Source organism: Lissotriton helveticus, chromosome 3_1 (genome assembly GCF_964261635.1).
Source record: "Lissotriton helveticus chromosome 3_1, aLisHel1.1, whole genome shotgun sequence".
NCBI lineage: Eukaryota > Metazoa > Chordata > Amphibia > Caudata > Salamandridae > Lissotriton > Lissotriton helveticus.
This window is the reverse complement of record NC_136061.1, coordinates 1,649,333,283-1,649,347,118: the sequence shown is the minus strand read 5'-3', so window position 1 is coordinate 1,649,347,118 and position 13,836 is coordinate 1,649,333,283. Positions and strand designations below refer to the sequence as shown.

The 13,836-nt window shown below is 44.1% G+C and overlaps 1 protein-coding gene across 2 annotated transcripts in view; it reads right to left on the bottom strand.

The window, feature by feature from the left end:
* FAIM (Fas apoptotic inhibitory molecule) overlaps nucleotides 1–12,042 on the bottom strand; it is a 109,601-nt gene extending 97,559 nt beyond the window's left edge. The window contains exon 1 of one of the 2 annotated variants that reach the window (XM_078682411.1): nucleotides 11,878–12,042. The gene's annotated coding sequence lies outside the window, so the exon portion shown is untranslated. Of the gene's footprint in view, nucleotides 1–2,548; nucleotides 2,639–11,877 lie in introns of those variants that run through there. The other variant, XM_078682412.1, reaches the window with a different exon arrangement.
* Nucleotides 12,043–13,836: the final 1,794 nt, after the last annotated feature.

The following is a 13,836-nucleotide window of genomic DNA, read 5'->3' as shown; positions in this document are numbered from 1 at the left end:
AGCGCCTTCCACTCTTACCTTCTTGCCTACCCTTATTTGGTTAAGCCAATTTGAAGCTACAGATTGATCATGTTCAACCTGCTGTCTTATTGGTGTATCTGCTTGTGGCCTTCCAGCTGACTGAGTGTTCCATTGCCTTTATGGGGGCAGCTTCCACCTCCTTGGATGCAGGAGCTTCTATTACTGTTGACTTGCGGCTTAATAGTTGACTCAAGTGGGTATTATTGATGTAAATTCGGTCCCCTAACTCACTTGGTGCTTCTATCTTTGTGTTTGCACTCTTTATCTACCCCAGGATAGGCCATGCTGCAGGAGGTGATTCTTCCTGATAGTATAGTCCTTGTATGTATTCAGATCATTGTTTTGACAAGATATTACAAGTTGATGGTATTTTAACATCGGAAGAGCTTATTTATGAGGCCCCAGAATTTCCTTGGGTCTTTACATTTAAGGCCACAGTGGAGTTTGGCCCGGTTTAGAACACCCTTCATTCTCTTATTTGCCCACTTTTGCTTGTGTGAGCTCACCTCAAAGCTTTATTTTTTTTTCTTTCAGCTGTTAAGATGTTAGGTTTCCCTGTCACTATAACTTTGTAAGGCTTAATTTGGCTAGTTCCCTTATTTTCCAGAATCCCAATCCCAGGTAGGTTGTAAATCTACTCAGAGAGCTCTTTCCAATTCATTGCTTCCCTCTGTTATGTGTTGTAAGGAAGTTATTAGATTGGGCCAGTCCTCAATTGGGTTGCTTTTTCTTTAAAATTACTGTTCCAATTTGTTTATATTGCTTGTTCTTTCCTTTTTGCTTCTGTGGCGCTCTTCCCACTTCCAAGTGATACGGTGAAGGGTGATGTGCCGCTTTGCTTGCATATCAACTGGATCTTATGCCATAGCCGCAGAGTGGTACTAATCTTGTATGACAGCGTTGCATGATCACTTGAGATTTTCGGGATTATGTGGAAGTCATAGATGCTATGTAGGTGTTCAATGGAGACCAATGTGTAGTCTAGCATTGCTAATCTGAAAGGGGGGATGTATGTGAAGGCTGCAGGTTCTTTGGACCTACCATTTAGGCATCGCAGCCCCGGTGCTTCCAATGTGTTTGCTAAATATTCACCAAAAGCCTCTTTTTTCTGTGATTGTGGGGTCATTTCAGTGATATCCCAGTATGCATTTTCTGTGTTTTTCCAGACTTCAGGCACTGGGGCAGAGTAAGTAAGTATTAACATCACCACATCACTGATGTTCTGATTTAATGTGCTCTATTTTCTCTATCGGGATCCGTAGCTGTGATGGCTGTAGATATATATTCCCAACAATCAGCATTTGCCATGTGTACCTAGAGGGCAGACTCTTAGGAGCAGCAATTTTGACAAATATGGCGTCGCCATTGGCTGCCCAGCTGTTTGAAGCATTAACTGCCCAATCGAGTTTTATTTGTATTGACACACCACTGCTTGGGGCAGCCTCCTCCAAGAGATGGCAGAACTGGAGCAGCAATTCCAAGTAATGTGGAAAGGGCTCCTTCGCCAATCTCCAGGTCTCTTGAAGGCATATGATGTAGTTCACCATTAGTTCATTTAAGTCCCTTTTCATGTCATCTTCCCCCGGGATTCCTCTTGTATTCCAAAAGCAAAACTTTGAATTCTTTAGGTGCTTTTTAACCTCGTCGTCCCTTGTTAGGGACTAAGTTCCTAAATGTGTTCTGTATATATAGTTAAACCTATGTAGTTTAAACTTTGCATTTCTCAAGAGCTTTGGCACAAAATGTAGTCCTACAACCTAGATCTGCAAATTGTCTTTTACAGTTAGATTCCCATCTCATTCTCAAGCCACAGCCCACTTTTAAAAGAACCTCTAAAATCCTGATATAGATTTGACACGTCTCTCAGAATCACCTTAACTCAGTATTGCTTACAACACATCATCAGTCTCTGGTATTGTGCTCTTCATCTCCCATGTCAATTGAACGAAAAGGTTTCGTGCTATTGGACTTCACGGAATTCAGACTCACATCTGGGTGGCAGGTCAATTTTTTACTTGTGCATCCCTAACAAGAGCATTGTTAGGGATGCACAAGTAAACCGTTGACCTGCCACTCAGATGTGGGTCTGAATTCGGTGAAGTCCAATAGTACTAAACCTGTATCTCACTGTTACTCAAAGGCTCTGAATCTGAGAAGATAGCAAAGGGGCAGCACAGGTGAAACACTTGTGGGCTGGTTTACTGTTGTCAAATAAGGACTGCAATTGAGGTCCTGTTAAGGGACGTTCTCATGAGCCTCCCTTTACCAGAGCCCCCTAGGTGGCAGTAATTGTGTCATACACTAAAGCAGTGCCACAAAATAATAAGCCTTGAGGTTGGGTGCCCTGAATCCATACACGTCCAACGCTGGGTATGGCTTGTGAAGTGAAATCCTCATCGGTTCTCAGTAAAGGTCAAAGAACAAGGTGGTGAAGTCTGAGAACAATTGAGGTTTATGTGACACAGGGATAGGGGTGAAATAAGACAAAAAATAAGGGTAAGTTCCCTTTTAGGAAACACTTTCCTACCTATCGTGGACAATTGCAAATAATTCCAAAAGACCACAGATGCATGGGCAGTGGTCATGACCCTTTTGATATTTGCTGCGACTGCCTTCTCCTAACCCCTGTAGATTTAAATATATAATCAACATTAGGTTTACATTAATGTCATATAAATAGAGAACAGCACCGACTACATATAATGAAATTGCCTAATCAATAGTCTTTAAATAATCTAGATCAACTTTAGGTTTACGTTAATTTCACATAAATAGAGAACAGCACAGCCTGCATATAATGAAATGGCCTACACAAGTTCTCCTTGAAATTACCTCCAGAGCAGGCCTCACCTAATTGATACAACTCGCTAGTCACTCCATCACCAGGGCAAAAAGCAACAGTATTGGTTGCCTCTTCCTACTGCTTTTTGATATGAGATAACCCCCATCTGTTCTGACAAGTACTTTAGAAAAAGCGTATAGCAACTTGATTCAGACTATCAACCTTTCACCCAAAATCCATTGTTCGAAAAACTAAAAAAGAGCATCCCAATGAGGCATATCTAATGCTTTAGCCATGTTGATGAAGCTCCTGCCACAGGGAATGTTCATTTATCCTGTCCAGAACATAAATAACGTATGTTTAGGACTCCTACCATGTATGAACCAACCCTCATCTGGATTCACCCAATACAGCAAGACCAGTATAAGCTGTGTAGCCAGGATTTGAATTAGAATTTTACAGTCTAAGATGAACATTAAAAGGGGGTGGGAGGAGGAATGATCCTGGGGGTCAGAGTCCCTTTTGAGCCTGATGACTAGAATAGCTTTAGAAGTGCTGGGAGTAGGATGCCCATGTTTTTCCAGCCTCAGACATATTTAACAATGTCCACGCCAACTCATCCTGGAAAGTGCTGTAGAATACAGACAACAAGCCATCACTACAGGGAGTGTTTACCGGGTCCACTTACAAGATCCCTAGCTTGAATCCAGATAATGTAATTGAACAGTCTAGTATATCCCTTTATTCATGCGTTAATGTTTTAAATTTGCATTCACAAATGTACCATTTTCCAGGGGCAAGCTGAAGTGAACTATAATGATGAGTAAAACCCAGCAAAGGTTTTGTTTATGACAACCTACAATCTCGCTATTTTTCTCGAACAGCCATGCAACACTACTTTTCAGTTATAATAATGGAGGAACTCAAGTTAGAGCCAGGCTGATAATGGAAGAGCAAACTTTGGACTATTAAAAAGTGTCTAAGCAATAGCTGCCCTGTGAAGGAGTGTGTATACAAATTGGGCAGTTAGATTTAACCTGACAAAAAGAGAAAACCAATGATACGCATCTCAGTACCAGATAATATGATATGAACTCCCTATTATAATGCAACCGAGAAAGGGAAATACATCTGTTCAACACCTATGAAATATGATTTCCCCTGTTATTATTATGTTGGCAGAACACAAGTTAGAGTCAGACTGCTGACTAAAGACTAAATAATAAGAGGGGGCGTGGCCAACAACAGGGCTGACTATACGCGTTTGCAGTGCGCTCCGGCTATCTGATATAAATCAGGCTAGTATACGTCCCTTCGAGACACTATCTGCACCTATTCTCATGCTCTAGATGTAGCTGCCTGACCTTTTGCCTGGTGTCTTCCCAGCGGTTTGAGCTGCATGAACATAGATATCTGCAGCTGCTGCCTGCGGGACAGCCTGTCGGCCTGGGGGAGAAAGATGGCAACCTACGTATGCTGAGAGCGGTCCATTCTCACCCGATATGAATGACTTGATGCCTGGGGGACACTGCAGGTATCACCGGACCTGTCTCCGAGGAAACCCAGGAATCCCCGAGTCCTGAAGGGATTGCATCAAATGTGGGCTTAACTCGATCTACGAGATGGCAAGAAGTGAGTGCCTACCTATACCAGCCCCAGGGGAGGTGACTGTCACTCAACCAACAGTGGGGGTGTCTCGTCCTCCTTGGGAGAAAGACAGTTTCCGCATGCTGCCCTGCTGCCCTCTTCCTCTTCCTCTTCGCTTGGTCACTTGCCTATATATTTGAACACTGTGTGGCTCCCCTCCCACGTCAGCCAACAAAGTGGAAATAACTGCACCCATGGCTAAGGACAAAAAGCCCAAAATGGTATGACAGGGCAGGCTGGACCGTTATGCCTGAGTGGTTAGATCACCGACTGAACAGGAAGGAAATCTTGCCCCTGTCCCGAATAATGCAGACTTGCTCCAGGCTATCCAGTCCTCCAAGGCGGTACTAGTAAGTAAAATTGGCAAAGTACGCTCAGAGGTGTCCTTCTTGTGTCAGGATCTATGCAATGTCTCAGATAGAGGGACGTTGGTGGAGATAACACTCTCTGAAGTGGATGACATGGTCCGAAGCCTCAAAAAGAGTGCAGAGGAACTGCGGAGAACTGATGCTGAAATTCTATGGCGCATTGAAGATGTAGAGAACCGAGCCCAAAGGAATAATCCCTGCTTTCTCAGATTCCCAGAAGGGTGATGGATTAAACCCAGATCTGTTGACTGGGTGTGAGTGTTTGATTGGTACAGATGCTCCGTCCATCGCCACCCCCTTTTGTACCACTTTGTTCGCCATAAGTTGGCTGGGTATGCTCAGACGTGAGTCCCTTGCTCACTTTGCCACTGGATTCAAGCAAGCCGGGCTGAAGACGGCTGAAATGCCAGAAACCGGTCCTCAGAAGCTTGTTTGCGGTCCAGGGAAGGCATGGCTTGGCAGTTCGGGCTGGACTGTTCCCATGAGGCACAGGGTCAGACTGATTTGCATATGGCCATGTCTGAACTGGGGTGGCAGAGTGGGCTAAAGAACGATGATGGATTAAACCCAGATCTGTTGACTGGGTGTGAGTGTTTGATTGGTTCAGATGCTCCGTCCATCGCCACCCCCTTTTGTACCACTCATGGTGGAACAGGCACATAGAGCACTGAAAGTTAAGCCCCTCCCTGTAGGTGCTGCCCCGTGACCCATCATCGTATAATGCCTCAATTTCCTGGATAGAGACGTAATCCTATGAGATCCTAAGAGAGAGTCGCAGACTAGGCGATATACAACATGAAAGATCATTATATTTCCTGATTGTATCCAGGAATTGAGCATCAGCGTCGCACGTTTGATTCTGTGAAAACTAAACTCTGCGTTCTACGACTACAATACATGCTCCTATTTCCAGCCAAGCTGAAAGCCCTGTTTAAGGGAAAAATGTTCTTCTACCACTCTCCAAAAGAGGCTTGGATGTGGCTAGAGAAGCAGATGCAGACCTAGCCCAACCCCACAGGCCACACAGAAGGCTGAACAACTTGACTGTCAGGTGCTAGGGCAAAGACCAGTCAGTGGTCACAGCGGAGGCGGATGTGCAAAGCCACTTCCTTGGGATAGAAGACCCCATACATGAAAGGAGCAAAGAGGAGGGGTGAACACTTGTCATCCGATACAGAGGGAGCTAAACATCAAAAACCCCAGCCTCCTTGTAATAACTCACTCTCACTGGACCCCATGATCAAGACTGAGTGGATTGAACTCTTCTGCTGAGGTGGAGAGCACTCATCCTTTGGCAATAGAAATTACAGCACTTGAACAGGATTCGCTAAATATGAACCAACCTACGCAAACTCAAGATCCAAGTTTGATGCATCAAATACTGGAAGTGGCAACTGAATAGTAGGGGTGGGCCGAATTTGCGTAGTCGCACTACGCAAAACTCCACGAAACGGTAAAAAATCTTCACGAGCACGCAAAAGTTCAGCGAACATGCGGAATTGCTTGTTCCGCCAGTTTACGATGCTTTTTTCCTGTTCGCGACCGCTCTTTGCGTGTTCGGGGAGAAATATCTCACAAACACACATTATAATAGTGTGAACAAGCAAAAAATTCCACGAAGTCGCGGATTTTTGGGCAATTCCGCATTCTCCGCGGAACGCGAAATTACCCAAATTCCACGAGCGGAATGGAATTTACCGCCCAGACCTACTGAATAGCCAAGAAAGTTGGAGTAACCTGACAACAAGACCCCACTCTCACCCCGAGTAGTCCACCCTGGACAGGATCATTATTGGACTGCACAGTGTTCTCGCTCTTTTATACTTTCACCTTTCCTTTCCCCTTTCCCTGTTCTCCATCCTCTTTATTTTCCCTCTTCGCTGGCCCCCTACTCTTTCCTAATTTTCTGTTTTTTATCCCTCATGTCAATTATCTTGGGGCGATTTGATCCTTATCTGAACTAGTTGTTATGGAGATGGTGACAGATCCCCAGGTTGGGCCTACAATGTGTTCCACTTGCCAGTTGCTGAGGAACACAGACGTGGAAAAGGGGGTGGGTTGGGGGGGGGAGGATTGTGGGCAAATAGTTGAAAATGTTTGTTTCAAAGTATTATTTTTGTTTTTAACCTGCCAATCAGAGTGCAATTAGTACACAAAAGGAATAACACAAGCAGAGGGGGCGGGGGAGACAGGTGGTGAAATCCAGCCATGATGAGCCCTACTGATCAGAACCCTCAGCAGCCATCTGTCCTCATCTAGAATGTACATAAGATTGGTAGCCAGATTAAAAGAGGGCTAGAGGCTGCCTATCTTAAATGTCTAAAACATGATGTAGTCCTATTACAAGACACCCATCTTAAAGGTATACTCTGTCACTTCTTGGCCCGAGGGGCATACGTCACATTGGAACAGGCTGGCTTTGGGTCGAGATCCCATGGGGTAGCAATTTAAATCCAGAAATCTCCCTCTTCCATGTACAGAAATCCTGGGTGGATCCCCTAGGGACGTATGCTGCAGTACAGGGACTTCGGGGAAGACTCAATGTCACCTTAATCAGTGCCTAAGCCCCCCACCCCCAATGCCAATCTTAGACAAACTCATTAGCATCATCCTTGAAGTCAAATCCTCCTGCACATTCTAGGGGGAGACTTCAACAATGTGATGGCCCCAGACCTAGATAGATCTGGAGAGAATTCTACCCCAGGAAGACTAACACCCCTAGCTCAATTCAAAAGCACTCTGGAACTTACTGACTTATGGAGATGACATCATCCCCAAGACCAAACCTACTCTTATTACTCCGGTTCCCACAGAGCCTACTCCAGGCTCGACTTTATTTTGACGCCCGTGAGTGAAGTGGGTACGATACGCAAAGCCGAATATTTAGCAAGAGACCTCTACGACCATTACCTGCTCTGAGTAACGTTTGGGCAAAAACACTGTGAAACTCACAGTGTGTGGAGGCTGAACGCTTGGGAACTAAGAGACGCCTCCACATTACGAGAAGCTCGCAACGAATCAGAACACTACCTTCTAGACAATAAGGACTCAACTGACTCAGCTGCCACACTATGGGAGGCATATAAAGCTGTCATGCGTGGCAGGGTCCAAAACATCATTGCGTTCAATAAAAGAAAAACTATCTGAGAAGTAGGTAAACTAGAACACAGACTGTTAAAAGCGGAGGCCACAGAGCACGCAAAGACGGCGCCCTTCCACCTGATCTGCGCAGAGCCACAATAGTGGTTATGCAGAACGCTTGGAACCCCCAACCCCCTCACTTCCTATGGCGCTTATCGCCTGATTGTCTTGCTCAGCATAGAAACCAACGTTCTAACTACCATCCTGGCCACCAGACTCTTAACAGTGATCACTCCACTCCATTGATATACATTGACCAATCGGGCTTCATGCTGAATCGCTTCACCAGGGGGAACCTATGCAGACTCCATAGCTGAATGGCAAAGGTTCAAAACAAACAAGACCCTCATCTTTTTATATCACTTGACACTGAGAATGCCTTTGATGCAATCCACTGGCCCTTCATGACTTGGAACCTACTGAGACTGGGATTCGGACCCCGATTCAGAGAGTGGGTAAACCTACTCTATCCTAGGACGACAGCTGCCGTGAGGGTCAATGGTGGGCTGTCTCCTGAGTTCCCTATTAAGAGGGGAACCAGTCAGGGGTCTACTCTTTCCTTGTTCCTCTTCGCCCTGACCTTGGAACCACAAGCAAGCCTGATCCGAGCTCACCCTGAAGTCAAGGGGTTCCACATGGAGGGTTCTCCAATCTTGGTACTTTGACCCTACAGACCGCACCCAACAACTTAAAGTAACTAGAGAGGGATTCCATTACCTGGGGATCTATGTCACGCTGGACCCTGAGCGATGTGTTGCCTAAAATGTTAGGACAATCTTAACTAACTTTCAAGTATTTGTCAAACGCTGGAAGCGGCTTACTCTAACACTCCTATGAAAAGCAGCATTAAGATGATTTCCCTCTCTAAATCTTTATATGTCCCACAAACCCCTTACTATGAGCTCCCTGACAATAATTTCTCTTGAATTAAGGGTGAACTTGGAAAACTACTCTCAAATTATGGCCACCCTTGGATAGCTCTTCACAAACTACAAAGCAACCCCTACAATGGGGGTAGAGGTTTCCCAGACCTCCGGGTTTATTATTGGGCATCCCACCTTAATAGCTATTAATGACTGGGGTTTGTAGACAGAGACCCTCCCACCTATACCCTAGAAATTACCCAGTTTTAAACAGGCCCATATCAACATTACCTCTATGGCGGTAGGGGAAGATGTGGCCTCCACCAGCTACCCAAATAACTTTAGAGGCATGGTATACATAGGTTGGAAACAAACAAATCACCCTGGAAACTCTACTACAGTTGGGCAAATACTTGACAGAAATAGTCAAATTGAAAGTCTTTATACACTGGGATCGAATAGGTATTTCTAAAGTTAGCGACTTTTTAGAAGGGGAGTCCTATTGCCCTTGTCCTCCCTCCAGAGGGAATTCCAAATCCACGATCACTAATACTATCAATACAAACAAATTTTCACATGCATGGAAAGCTAAAAATATCTCCCCAGAGCTCCCAGAATTTGCTCCCTAAAAGGGAAAGCTTTTACTGGAGGAGCTGAAAGAAAAAGCAGTGGCATACACTAATAAAACCATTAACAATAGTATGCCCAATACACTCCAAAAATTGAAAGCTACTAGGGAAGCTGATGTTGGAACATTTGAAGATCTTGACTGGGAGGTGGCACTGATGTTTGAGAGAAGTGGCAATTAGAGCACCCCTGCATCTTATCCAATTCAAAATTGTACAAAGGATTTATGATGACGGGTCCAATTGCATCAAATCTGCAGAGGAGCCTCACTGGCTGGGGGAAGAGGAGACTTCAGCCACACTATATGGTCATGTTTACCCATACAGACATATTGCCGCCGAGTGCTCTCAGAACTTAGAGCAATCCTGGAGGTGCAGATACCGAATACCCTAAGTATGCTCTTGTGGGAATACGATTTTGATGTTACACGGACAAAACTCTTGTTGGGTGATTTAGGGTTGATAGTTGCCAAACGAGACCTAGCTAAGCGATGGGAGGTACCAGAGATGCCAACACTGGCTGAATAGATGAGGGGTTTGGATCTGTTTGTGGCACCGAAAAAGACTTATCACAGTAAGGGATGCAGACGCAATTTCTATAAAATATGGGGGGCATGGATGGACAACTATGGACAGTCGGAAGCTATTGATATTGTTGCAGGGCCTTATTTTTAAGTATGTTTTATGACCTGTGTGGATTCTTTTTTTTGTACCAGATGTGACCGTATTCATGTCTCCTCCACTGCTCCGATTGTCTGAAAATGCGAGTGCTTAATGTGTTGTGGTCCTAAAAGCCATGCTCTTTTGTTTAATGGGAGAACCCATCAGTACTCTACAGTTATCTGTCATGAAATCCAAAATAAAAGTATTTTTTTTAAAAATGAAGATTAAATGGACCATTAAGGAGGGAGCGTCTGGGCAATAGCTGGCCAGGAAGGCGTATATGTACACATTAGATGTGAATGAGCGCTTAGATTTAACCTGACAACAAGCAAAGACCATTGCTACACATCCCTGTACCAGTTGATATATGAACTCCCTCAATAATGCATCAGAGAAGATACATCTGTGATACACCTATGAAATGTGATTCCGCCAGTCATAATATCTAACATCCTGATGAGGGCTTAAACAAGAGTGCTGAAGCTAAGACATTGCACTTCATAGCAGGAAAATAACTGGCAAAAGAGGAGCCTTTAATAAATAAATGTGCAACATCTTTAGCTGGCGAAAGCAGGAACGAGAGGATCTAAAATGTGACTCCTCTAACCAAAAGTTGTTAATGATATATGATTGGGAGTATGCTTGGGTTCATTTTTTTTTTAAGTTCCTTTTGGTAATCAGATGTGTCTTACGAATGAGTATATAATGTGAAACTGTATTGAATAAAGTACTTTTGCACTTTTTGATATAAATTGAGTCCTTTATCACTTGCATGATGTGGTTTGGCAATGCAGCTTGTTCTCCACACAGCTGTGATCATTTGATTTGTCCAGCTGCCTGAGGTTAAACTTTCAAGGACACACACATGCTATTACATTTTTTAGATAACATGATAATTTATGGTCCTTTCTCTGGCAGAAGCACAGCTGGTAGAAGGGCAGTCAGTAACCTAGATGGATTTGTAGGTTTGGCTCAACAGTGCAACTGTTGCGCGACCTTTTAACCCCCACAAAAACATTATATGGTTCTTTGCTTCTACACAAATGCATATTCATTTCCACACTATCTACTTGTAATACTTCACATTACCATACAAAGAGCCAGGCCCACTGGCATTGCCAATGCTTGTTTCATATGAGTTATATACTGTGTTGTTCATTACGTTTAATGAAGCCTAGTTATGTAAACTCTAAAGAGGCCAACACTGTTTAGGGTTTGGAAATAGGACACGGATGGTTGTTAAGTTTTATGTTTATGCTTAGTGTGATTTTAAGACAGCCTTTGCTGTGATACCTCTGGGGAATTCACTGAAAACATGTGATTTCGCGTTATTTGTGTTTTAAAAAAAACAACTATGAAGTTTCCATATTGCCAGAACGTCCACCAAAGGATGTTTAATTCCTACACTTTTTCCATATTTCCAGTTGCGGGAGTCTAATATAACAGAGAAGTCTGAGAACAAAGATAGGCTCTGAAGCTTCTCGCAGTCTCAGAATATAAACGGCCATAGAGATAAGAAGAATCTCCAGCCCCGATTGTTCAATTAACACATCACTGTATTCTGGGAGCTGTAGTTTGGGGGGTTTTCATCTAAGATTTTTGATTAGAAGGATGCCTGAAGCTAAAAAAAATGCTGCGTCTTTTGGGCGACATGCAACAGTCTTGAGACCCCAGTAGAAAGGTGTGATTACAGTCGTGGAATGGCGGCCAGGTAGAGAACCTACATGACCCCCCATGGATCAAGCGACCTACAAACTAGGCCTTACCTCCCGATGGAAGATCTTTAAACATCCGAGCGAGCGTACTTTGTTTCCGTATCTAAGCAACTGATTTTAAACTGATTGACTTGGATATTGGGGCTGAACTGAAAGGGGCGGGGTGTTTGAAGCCATGCCTTCCAGCACCCTGCGATTGGTTGAACAGTAACATGCTCGGACTATGATGGCCCGCCCATAACCAAGGAAACCGCCACTGCTGTTGCACAAAAATAGAAGAAAACACGCCTCTCGCTCCGGAAGAGAGTATTCAATTCTTGAACCGGAAGTCTCCGCATTATTGCTCCGGAAACAATTATTTATTCACAGTTGAGGTTGTGTTTTCTGCTGCTGCTGCCGCTGGTACCGTAGGGTTTGTGCAAACATCGCCTCTGCTTTAGAAGAAACACCAAAACAGCACATCATGTACCTGTCCAGGATACCAAGGAGCAGACAATAGAAGACGGCTCTCTGGCTCCAAGGACGGTCCCACATACAACGCGTGCTTTCTTTCAAAATGCGCCATAGTTATGGGGTTCGAGTTAACGTTTGAGAATTTGGGAGGTGCTGAAGCGGGCACAGCAGTAGCCAAATGGATAGCTGCCAAGTTTTAAGTCTGCATAGCAGTGGCATTTCTACGTCGCTATTATGATTGTGTGGCTTTTCAGCACATTACTTGTGACCCTTTGAGTAACACATAAAACAAGCATTGGCATAGCCAATAGGTCTCGCTTTTGGGACCTTATAAGTATTTAGTTATGCAGCACAATATCCATGGTGCAATAACATCAACTGTTGCATGGCTAAAAACGTATACGGTCCCAAAGGCAAGACCTATCGGCTATGCCAATGCTTGTTTTTAGAAGCCTGGCATGCAGTTTTAAATGTAGGCTGGTAAAAAAGGTGCCAACCCGAGGGGCAGGGTCTAGAGAAAAAATAAGATAGGAGAGTCATAATGAGAGAGCACAAATAGAAAGGTGAAGCACAGAATGACAGGTCAAGTAAACAAAGTAGCGAGGCAGGTAGAGCCGGTGGGATAAAAATAGAAAGTTATGAGAAGTAGAGAGAAAATACAGATGAGGCTAATACAGAGCAAGTGCGAGGGAGAAGTAGAGAATGGTGAAATAGGGGGAGAGGCAAAACCGATGTATTAAACGAGCGAGACATTGGAAGCAGAGAGAGTGAACGGAAACAGTGAAGGAGATGGAAGCAAAGGGAGTGATAGATGGAGTGGAAGAGGTAGGGAGAGCATTGTAGAGAGAAAGACATAGAATAATGGGAAAGGCGAGGGAAAGAGGACATCAATAAAAAGAGAGACATAGAAGGCCAATAGGTGATGTTAATTGATAGTGTATGAGAGGTGGGGAAGAGAAAAATGAGGCAGTGAGTTGTGAGGCAGAGAGAGAAATGAAAGAAGGTGAGGTAGAAAGAGGCATGCAAGAGGTAGAGAAAGGTAAGGTATAGATGGCAAAAATGATAGAAAGGTTAAGATAAAGAGAGATTAAATTAAGAGGGAGGTGAAGAGAAATGAAGGGGGATGAGATGCAAACAGAGCAGAAAGATGCAGAAAGAAGAGAGCGAGAGAGAGAGAGGCACTTGAGAATAGAGGGGCAGAGAGCTGACAGAGCTAGCAATCTAGAGGTAGGATCTGAGAGAGGTGGCAAGTTGAGGTCATGAGAGGTAAGTGCTGTGGGGCACTGAGGTTTATTGAAAGAAAGGTGTGACGTACAGAGAGAGCAGACCAGGACTGGAGAAAGTGTCCACACTGAACTAGAGGCTGGTGGTCACCCTAAATATATTTATTAAAATAAAGCATTAAGAGAGTGCACTTTTACGGATTTCAGAGTATGCACCATCTTGCATTGAAGATGACAAAAGAAGCAATTTTGGCCCAATAAACACATCCAGCATGCAACATTTAGAATAATGGAGCAGATTTAGAAATGTGCTGAGGCAGAGAAAAGTACACTA